The following is a 9,877-nucleotide window of genomic DNA, read 5'->3' on the forward strand; positions in this document are numbered from 1 at the left end:
CTGGTCCTATCCTTGTAGTTTATCTAAATTGATTTTCATAAACCCTAAACTATAGTCAGTTCGTAGGGCACTTTTGAAAGCCTTGTGAAGAGGCACTATTTTTTTTTTTTTTCTGGAAAGTCAGGCGAAAACATACATGGGTAAAAGAAAATAATATTGGACATAAAAATTTGCACCTGAATCTTAAGGTAAATTATACATATTTTAAATTGTGACTTATATCTAAAACTTACCAGAGAAAATATCTACCTTCAAAAGCAAATATCAGCATAAAGTAATGGACTTAACATCTATCCAATGAAGCTGCATAGAAAGCAGCATACTAAACTTGAAGGAGAAGAAAGGAAGGATCACAAGTATGAAGAGAAATGTGTGTAGTAAGAGGCAATCAAGTACTAGAGAGATGAATAAAACCCAAAGAGTTTTAAAAAATACTGATAGTGTTGATAAATCTTTGGAAAGAATGACAAAGGAAAAAAAAAGAGAAAGGACAGAATAATTTGAGGATTACATATGTATTAGAATACATATATTAGAAAAATGTTACCAAACATACCAAATTACCCCAAATTGCCATGACACCAAAATGCCACAACAATAAAAATTTGCCTCACATACAAAATTACAGAAACATAGAACTTCACAAGTGAATCCAACCAAATATTCAAGGAAAAATAATGTCAATCTAACACACATTCTTAAATAAAATACTTGAGAGAAAATTTTCCACTTGGAGACGCTAGAAAAATTTTGATACCAACATCTTGGATAGCTTGAGAAAGGAAAATTATAGATCACTATTGGTCATGAGCAAAGGTGCAAAAATTCTAAACAAATATTATAAAATCAATCTCAGGCATATATAAAGAGGGTAGTACATTATTATCAACTAATAGAGTTTGACCCCAGGATTCAAGATTAAGTCACAGTAACAACAACAACAAAAAAAAAATCAAAAAACAAAAAACAAAAACAAAAAGACAAAAAAAGAAAAGAAAAGAAAAAATTCAATTGTTCTACACTATCAAATAGATCAAAAGAAGGAAAATATATATATATATATGCAGAAAATGTGTATAATAAAAGTCATTATCATGTCTTGATTTTAAAAATGTCTCCAAGCTAAATATTGATACATAGAAACTCCTTTATCTTATAAAAGTTACCTTCAAAAAAGTAAAGCAAGCATGGTTATTAGTGAATCATTCAAACTTAACCTTTCGATAGAGAAGCGGGATATTAATACCCACTAACATAACTTCTACGTATAATACAGTAATTCTAGCTACACAGCCTCAAAGGTGGGAAAGTAATAAATAGTGTCAGGATTAAAAGTATAAAACAAAGCTCTTATTATTGACTGATATGATTATTTATGTTATATGTTACAACTTATATAAAATTATATATTATAAATAAAATATATATTGTATGATATAATTTCAAAATGTAAAAGCATATAAATGTAGCATATTTTAATATAGAACACAATTTAATTTATATTGTATATAATGTAACTATTATTTTATATATGTTATGCATATTATAATGTTTATATTTTTACATACATATAATATGTATAATTCAAAATTATATATGTAAAATTATGTATAAAATACAATTATATGAAAATTTTATAAAAATATATAAAATTCAAACAAATCTGTATATAAATTATCATAATTAATAAGGGAGTTAATAAAGGCTTATCATTACCATTTTAATTCTAATATAATTCATTTTTGTTTCAGACTCTAAAAACAACCAAGAAATAGCAAGAAGCTGTCATGCAGCCAGTAGTAAATCTAACAAATAATATAAGATTCTCTATGAAGAGAATTATGACACTTTATTGAGAGACATTAAAGAAGGCTAAGTGGTGAGATACACCACCATATTCAAGGGTTGCAATAATAATACAGATGTCCAATATTTCCAACTTATCTTGCAGCACAGTTGAAATGGAAGCCTCACCAGATGTATGTGTGCATGTGTCCCTAGATGAAAAGAAGGGGGAAAAAAAAGGTAGGGCTTGCTTTGCAAGCATCAACATACAGGTAGATTGACAGAATAAAAGCCCAGAAGGCCTTATTATGTCAGTTTGATATAGAATAGATATTATTTTTTTTTCAGATAAGTGCATTAAACAGTTTTGTTTTAATAACAGTGCTGGGAAAATTGAGTAGCTACACAGAAAAATGCTAAACATAACTACTACTCCCATCATTCAAAAAAATGCAGGTCGATTAAGGAATATGAAAGAAAAACTACTAAATTTTCAGACAAAAATGTAGGTAAATTTTTTGTATCTTGAGAGAGAGACCAACACGTTAAACAAGACACTAAGTGCATAAACATTAAAATAGACTCATAAATTCAGTTGTTGTTGTTTTTTTTCTTTTTTAAGACTTATTTATTTGAGAAAGAGAGCAAGACAGAGAGAAAGAGAAACCTTAGCAGCTTCCATGCTCAGTGCAGAGCCCAATGTGGAGCTTCATCTCAGAACCCTGAGATCATGACCTAAGTGATACCAAGAGTTGGATGCTTAACTGACTGTGCCACTTAGGCGCCCTTAGATTCATAAATTCAACTATATTTAAAAAGTGACTTCTGTTCCTCAGATGACACTACAATGAAAACAAAAAGACAAGCCACAGAACGGGAGAATGTATTGACAGGAAACAACTAACAAAAAATTTATGAAAATGCTAAGCATAGGAGAGAGTGGGGCACAACCACTAATACACACTGTGCAAATGTCAATAGTCCAAGAACTTTGGAAAATTATTTGGCATTGTCTAGTGAAATGAAAGCCACAAAAACTCTAAAGATCAGTAATTTCACTTTTAGATGTGCATGTAGATAAATTCTTGTACATGTGTGCTGGGATTCTATAGGATATTGTTCATAGACACATTGTTTATTATTGGCCAAATCTGAAACAAATTATAAACAAACACTGGTTAATAGATAATGGTAGCATATATAAAAAGAAAATATAACAATTAAAATAAATGAGATATAGCTATAGACAATATGTGTGAAACTCAAACAATACTTAGTGAAAATACATGCAATATGATTAAATTTATACAAAGCTTGAAAAGAAACAACAGCATGCATACACAGCTTATAAAAATATATACATTTCGAACTGAAAGCATGACATAGTTGCAGTAGAAATCAGCAGAAAATTTCCTTTGAGAAATGTAAGTATTCAGGTTCAGGAAGGGACATTTGTGAGGCTCCTACTATAATGGCAATAATTTTTTGCTTGAAATGAGTAATCAATACATTGGTGCTTCCTTTTCATTACTCTAGAAGCTCTACATATATATTTTATGCACATCACATTAAAATTTATGATGAAGAAAATAGAGAAAAACATCTTAATTACTGCTACTACAAGCCCCATAGGCACACTAGACCCATTATTTGTGGAAAAAAACGATATTATCTTTGTTCTACTTTAGGTAACACCTCTCTCTGGATGAGATTTATGGAGGCACAAACCTATAATGACTCCTTTTTCATGCTTCTTATCTAATTAAGCAAGTGAAGCAAAAGCAAAACCAAAAAAAAAAAATATTTAGCTTGGATTCTTGAGAAGAAAATTAAAACAATATATAAAAAGAACTATGTTTGAGAAGATCAGCTCAATTTTCTTTTGTACTTATTGAGATTGACATAAACATTATCTCTTGACATAAACAGGCAAGAGTTTTCCTGTTTTATTGATTAGTAAATTACTACTCCCAGATCAAAGTGGTAATGCCGATGATTGAAAACTAGTTGTAAATTTTGTTGTTATTGTAAATTTGTTATTGTTTGTTTTGTTTTTGTTAAGTCTGCCAAAAATCAAGGTAATACCTATTTAGAGTTTCTAATATGAACAATAGTCCCAGGTAGGAAAAATTAAAGACACCTTCATACACTATAACTTCTATAGTTAATTTAAGCAGGACTATATTTGCTGGCATTTCATCTCTAAACTTATAAATTGTTATAGTACTTTTATATCACTTTTAAATTTATAGGATAAGCATATATAAAGTATAAATATAAAAAACACTCTACATAATACTAAATATATAATATTATCTGAAATGCTAGAGGAGAGAAATCTGAAATCAGTTTCACCAGGCTGAGTTCAAAGTGTTGGCAGAGCCATAATCTCTCTAGAGACACAGAACCAATTCCTGGTCTCTTCCAGCTCCTAGTGGTTGCTCGTATTCCTTGGCTTGTGGACATGTTAACTCCAATCTTTGCAGTTGTGGTCCCACTGTCTTCTCCCCTTCCTTGTGTGCATTTAGGGCCCAGCCAGATAATCCAGAATGATCTTCCATTGCAAGACCTTACACTTGATCATAATGTGAAGCCCTTTTTTGTTGTTGCTGTCAAAGAGGACATTCACAGACTCCAGGAGAATCAAGACAAGGAAATCTTCTTTTGGGGGTCATTATTCGGCCTACCACACATTTCCATTTAAATTATATTCTTATTAAGATATAAGAGTACTTAAGCATATTTTGCCTCTACAGAGACAAGTAAGCATGCTTTTATTGTAATATATGATTTAACGGAAGTGATACAAAAGAGAAATTATAGATAGCTTTTTCATTGAAATCTCTGCAAAAGAATCTGTAAGCCAAGAATGGGTTGCCTGATTTTGTTTTCAGAATATTATCCTTACAGTCTATATGCTAGAACGAAGAACAAGAATTTATATTTATTTAAGCAAAGTTCATTTACCTGCTAACTGAGGCTGAACATATAACCTTTTCTTTGCAGAATAAAACTGACAGTTTTTGCTGTAATTATACCCCATCTTCTATGAGATTACTTGACAAGCGGTTGGATGTGTGTACAACATGCTAGCAAAATACAAGAAATTTTATAATACTTGTTTCACTCCTAATGTGCAAATCATTTATATTAACGTGAAGGTTAAACTATGTTAACAGTGGTTCCAAATTTAATGTCTTAAAGAAAATAATTATTTATTGACTTGTGATATAACAAATGTATGGTGACAATCCTGGTTGGGGAATGGCTTTGTTCCACATGGTATTCTGGGAATCTGTTTTCATCTGGTTGTTTGGGCTTCTCCTAAAATGTTGAACTCATATGCATAGTACATAAGCATATTCATTTTCCTGTCTAAGGGAGGAAGAAAGAGAACATGCAGGAAGGCCATGCAATCTTTTAAGCCCCAACATAGAAGTGGCACCTGCCATTTTCCTTTATTCTATTAGTAAGGCTTTATCCCAAGCCACATTTAATTGTAAAAGTTGCTGAAAAATGTCTGTACTTGAGCAGCTGTATTCAGTTGCAGTTGTCTTACTGTGAAAGACCATATATTTCGTTTTCAATTTTATTTTCCACAGTCTCTACAACAGATGGCAAAATATGCAATATGTTCGACCATGTGGATGTCTACCCATTAATTAGTAAAAATGGACAAAGAATTTGAAAATGATTGATTGTCTGCCTTTAAGACAAAGGTTTAAGACAAAAGTGGTATAGAGAGGTGTGCGTGGGAAGCTCGGTCAGTTGGGTGACTGGCTCTTGTTTTGGGGGCTCCCGTGGGGTCATGATCTTGGTGTCATGGGATCAAGCCTCATGGGCTCTGTGGTCAGTGGGGAGTTCAGCTTGGTCTTCCCTCTCCTTCTACTCCTCCCCCTGCTTGTGTGTGCTTACTCTTTCTCTAGAATATGATAAATAAATCTTAAAGAAAAAGTCACATGGAGATATTATGTTAGGGAAAACATTAAAATAACATGCATTAACATTTTAATTTATTAGTTCAATTACTTTTACACCAACTATAGGTCCTTAGGACATAAAGAGCAGTAAGACTTTTCCTGAACACAGGAAATTTGCAGACTGACCATCAAGATAGTCTAAAATGAAATAAAATTCACTTAAAGTAGATGATGTAATCACATGAGAGTCATAATCCAAAAGAGAAATTAAAAGTATTTTCAAAATGAAAGAGAATGTAGTTTTTAATTCAGATCTGGAACATTTCATTGATACTGCATGCAGACTCCCTTTTTGTAGTAAGAGTTGACTAATTAATCTCAATTTCTGGACAAAATTTTCAAGAAATACTGGGCTTTCAGTTATAATGAGATGGCTTCTAAACCAGCATTTGAGTTATAGTGACTAAAAGTGTTGATCTTAAAAATATTTCTTATGTGGATTCACCGAAGATGGCATGAGTATGGGAAAATTGAGAGAGGAATTTCCCAAGCATACAACTGAGACAACAAAATGACATCAACCCAAATAAATTTCTTGTATAATATTCCCATAAGTCCAGAAACATAAATTACCATGCATAGTGTAAGCCACTTTTCCATGTTGAATTTCCTCCTTTTGACAAATTCAACACCCTTCAGGACCTTACGATGTTCTGGGTGCAAACTCATTTCTCTCTAAGAGATGTTCTCCAATGGGTAATTTCTTTACTATACACCTAGGAACACAGTCCTTATAAAATATTTTATAGAAGTCTATATATATAAAAAAAAATCACTACTGTGGTTTGTGTCTAACTATTGACCTGCACAAAATAATATCCCATATCTTATTTCATTTAATCCTCTGAACAGTCTTAGGACCTGGCCATTAATATCCTACTATTGCAAAGAGAAAACCCAGATTCAGAGAGATTGTTAGTTGATCTACCAGATAGCCAGTAACTAGCAGAACTTTGACGGGGAATGGGCCTGCTGGCTCCAAAATTATTGCCAGAATTATTTTGTCAGTATTTGATCAAACCATATTTAATGTGTAAATATTTATTAATGTTTCAAGGTGCTCTGTGTATGCTTATGTGTATATGTGACTCCTCTGCTAAAATGTCAGCTACTTGAAGCTCATGTTCTTTTATTTTTTTTTAATGTCTCAAGAGTTCCTAATGCAGGATTCTGTATACTCAATAAATGTTCATTAAAGTACATCATTTAATCTCATTAAATTATGTTCAATTTATATAATTCTCTAGTTCACATGCTATTGAGATTCATCTTTACAAAATCAATGACTGAGACCTTAACAAAGTCTTTCACTATAAATGCATTCATTATATGTTCCTTAGTGGGATGATATCTAAATTCCAATATCATGATGCATTATTTTTTAGTCATCTTATTTATATACTACCATAGTTTAATATATTTATTTATAATTCCAAGCTTTCCTCTTTCTGATCATAATTTGTTAACTGCTTCATGACATGTGTCCATGACAAGTCTTTTTAAAAAATCAATATGCATATTTTTAGTTAAAAAAAATGCCTGTTAAAATATAATTTCTTAGCAGTAGACATAGCATTTTGACACCACACAAAAATACATCATTAGAGACCATTTATATTGATTTCTTAAAATTCATCAGGCTCGATAAATTCACTTGTAAAACTTGCAGCAATTGTTCTATTTTTATTCCAAAGCAGTCACTCAGTAATGCAGAGCTTTTTTTAATGTTAAACTGAGGAAAAATCATCTGTAGTTTTGCTACACTTTCCAGCATACACCTAGAGCAACGCTGATGTTGGTAAAAATGCATAGCCTGTGTGCATGATGTTTTAAGAAGAGGATTGACTTGGGAGTCAGTTGGTCTGACCTCACAGAACATTTTACTGATAAATGTAGACTTCTTCCACAGGAAGGCTCAGGAGAGGTAGAGAGGTGTTGTTTATCTCAGATATGAAAGTGCGGGGAGTGGGGAGCCCCTGGGTGGCTCACTTCATTAAGCATCTGACTTAGGCTCAGGTAATGATCTCAGGGTCTTGGGATCTAGGCTTAAGTCATGATCTTAGAGTCCTGCTCAGCAGGGAACTGGCTTCTCCCTCTCCCTGCTTGTCCTGTTAAATAAATAAACAAAATCTCCTTGAAAATGGAGAGGGTGGTAAATGAGATCACTAATCTCCAAATTTACTTTAGATATTTGAATTTACTAATATTCTTCTCACTTGTTGAGTGTTACCTAAATGCATATGTGCATGTTTTAGGGAAATAAAAATTTTTTCGCAGTGTTGTTTTTAAGTTTTATGTTACAACATGAAATCTGGTCAGGTAATGATAAAGCAAGGATTTAAACTAATAAGTAATACACATGGTTATTTAACTATTCACATATTAATAAGACCTGTTATTTCAGGGCTAATTGAAACATAACTTTGAACCTCATTTTAGATTTAAAAGAATCATTTTGTATTTCCTGAGTCTCTGAAGTTTGCATTTGTATTCACTTGTCTATGAATTGATGGGATTTTAAAAAAATTCTGAAGGCTATCATGTGTTCATATGCTTAAAGCAATAGTCAATTTTTAAAATATTTTAATTTATTTATTTGACAGAGAGAGACACAGAGAGAGGGGGAACACAAGCAGAAGAAGTGGGAGAGGAAGAAGCAGGCTTCCCGCTGAGCAGGAGCCCAGTGCTGGGCTTGATCCCAGGACCCTGGGATCATGACCTGAGCCAAAAGCATACATACACTTAATGAATGAGCCGCCCAGGCACCCTAGCAATAGTCAATTTTCTTAAATATTATAGTAACTGCCACAATAATACAAAAGATTCAAAAGACTAAATGTAGTATATAATATATGAAAATAACAAAGAAACTACTGCAATTATCAGGTTTAATTTTGCAATAAAAGTTATCTCTAACTGTCTATATTTGCTTATGTATTTAACCTCACTGTGTTATAAAAATTCTACAAAGGCTATGATTCTAGTATCTATTTGCATTGCAAGTTAATTATTTGAATTTTTGTTAAATTTAGGTAACATTTCCATTTGGAATATTAGTTAATAAAAACCATGAGAATTCTCACTTTAATACTCTAAAAGTAAAAAAAAAAAAAAGAACAATTTCTAACTTCTACATTAATAACTAAAGATCTAGGAGAGAAAAAAGAAAAGAAGAGAAGACATGATTCTAACTATAAAGTTGATTTTTTTTAATTAATTGAGTCCAAGGAGTTATATTCCTGTCCTTTTTTCCATTCTCATCACCTAAACAAAAGCTGAAAGAGGGTAGATATTCAAATATTCCTAAATTATTGAATTAAGGGCTGAATTAAAGACATTCTTCTTACCTCTCAGCCCCAACTCTCGTGTTTACAATCTCAAATAGATCTTTTCTGTAATAAAATCCCAAAATGAATAAAAATTAAAACAGATTCTACCAGATTTCTTTAAAGAACAATCCTTTTTTAGTTACTTGTTCAAAAGGGATATTAAAGTCGTTTTTTTTTTCTTTCTCTCAATTGGGCCTCATCATGTATATTTTCCTTGCTCCTTACCTAGCAAAGCAGCTGTCTAGGATTTGTCTGCTTCCTTCCTAATTGATTGAAATGAGTCATATATCATTAGACAGAGTTAAACAGAAACCATATACATTCAAATCAGTATAAGAAAAAGAAAGCAGAACATAGATGAACCTTAAAGTTTCTATAGGCTGGCTGGAAAAGGATAAACATTAAATACTGACCTATATATTCAAAGCAAACAAGAAAGCACTTATACCTGCATCAGTATATAGCATTCTTCCTATTAAAAATAAATGCAAAATGCCACACTTCTGAGATCTGAGCAAAATTTCCTTTGAGCTTAATTATTGGATGTTTAAAGTACAAATGACCAAAGGGAGACAGGGATTATTTTTTATATAGTATATATAAAAGTATATAGCATATATAAAATTATAAACAAAACAATTAAAAATTACATTTATTTGAGTATCTGTAGTACATGAATAATATGAGGTATTTCCCACATCTAGTTATCTAGAAATAACTCTTATTTCTAGACACTTATCTATTATTTCTTATCACCTCAAGAATCTGAGTTGTTTTTCACCA

This window comes from Mustela putorius, unplaced genomic scaffold (genome assembly GCF_011764305.1).
Source record: "Mustela putorius furo isolate JIRA1106 unplaced genomic scaffold, ASM1176430v1.1 tig00003834_pilon_pilon_pilon, whole genome shotgun sequence".
Classification (NCBI taxonomy): domain Eukaryota; kingdom Metazoa; phylum Chordata; class Mammalia; order Carnivora; family Mustelidae; genus Mustela; species Mustela putorius.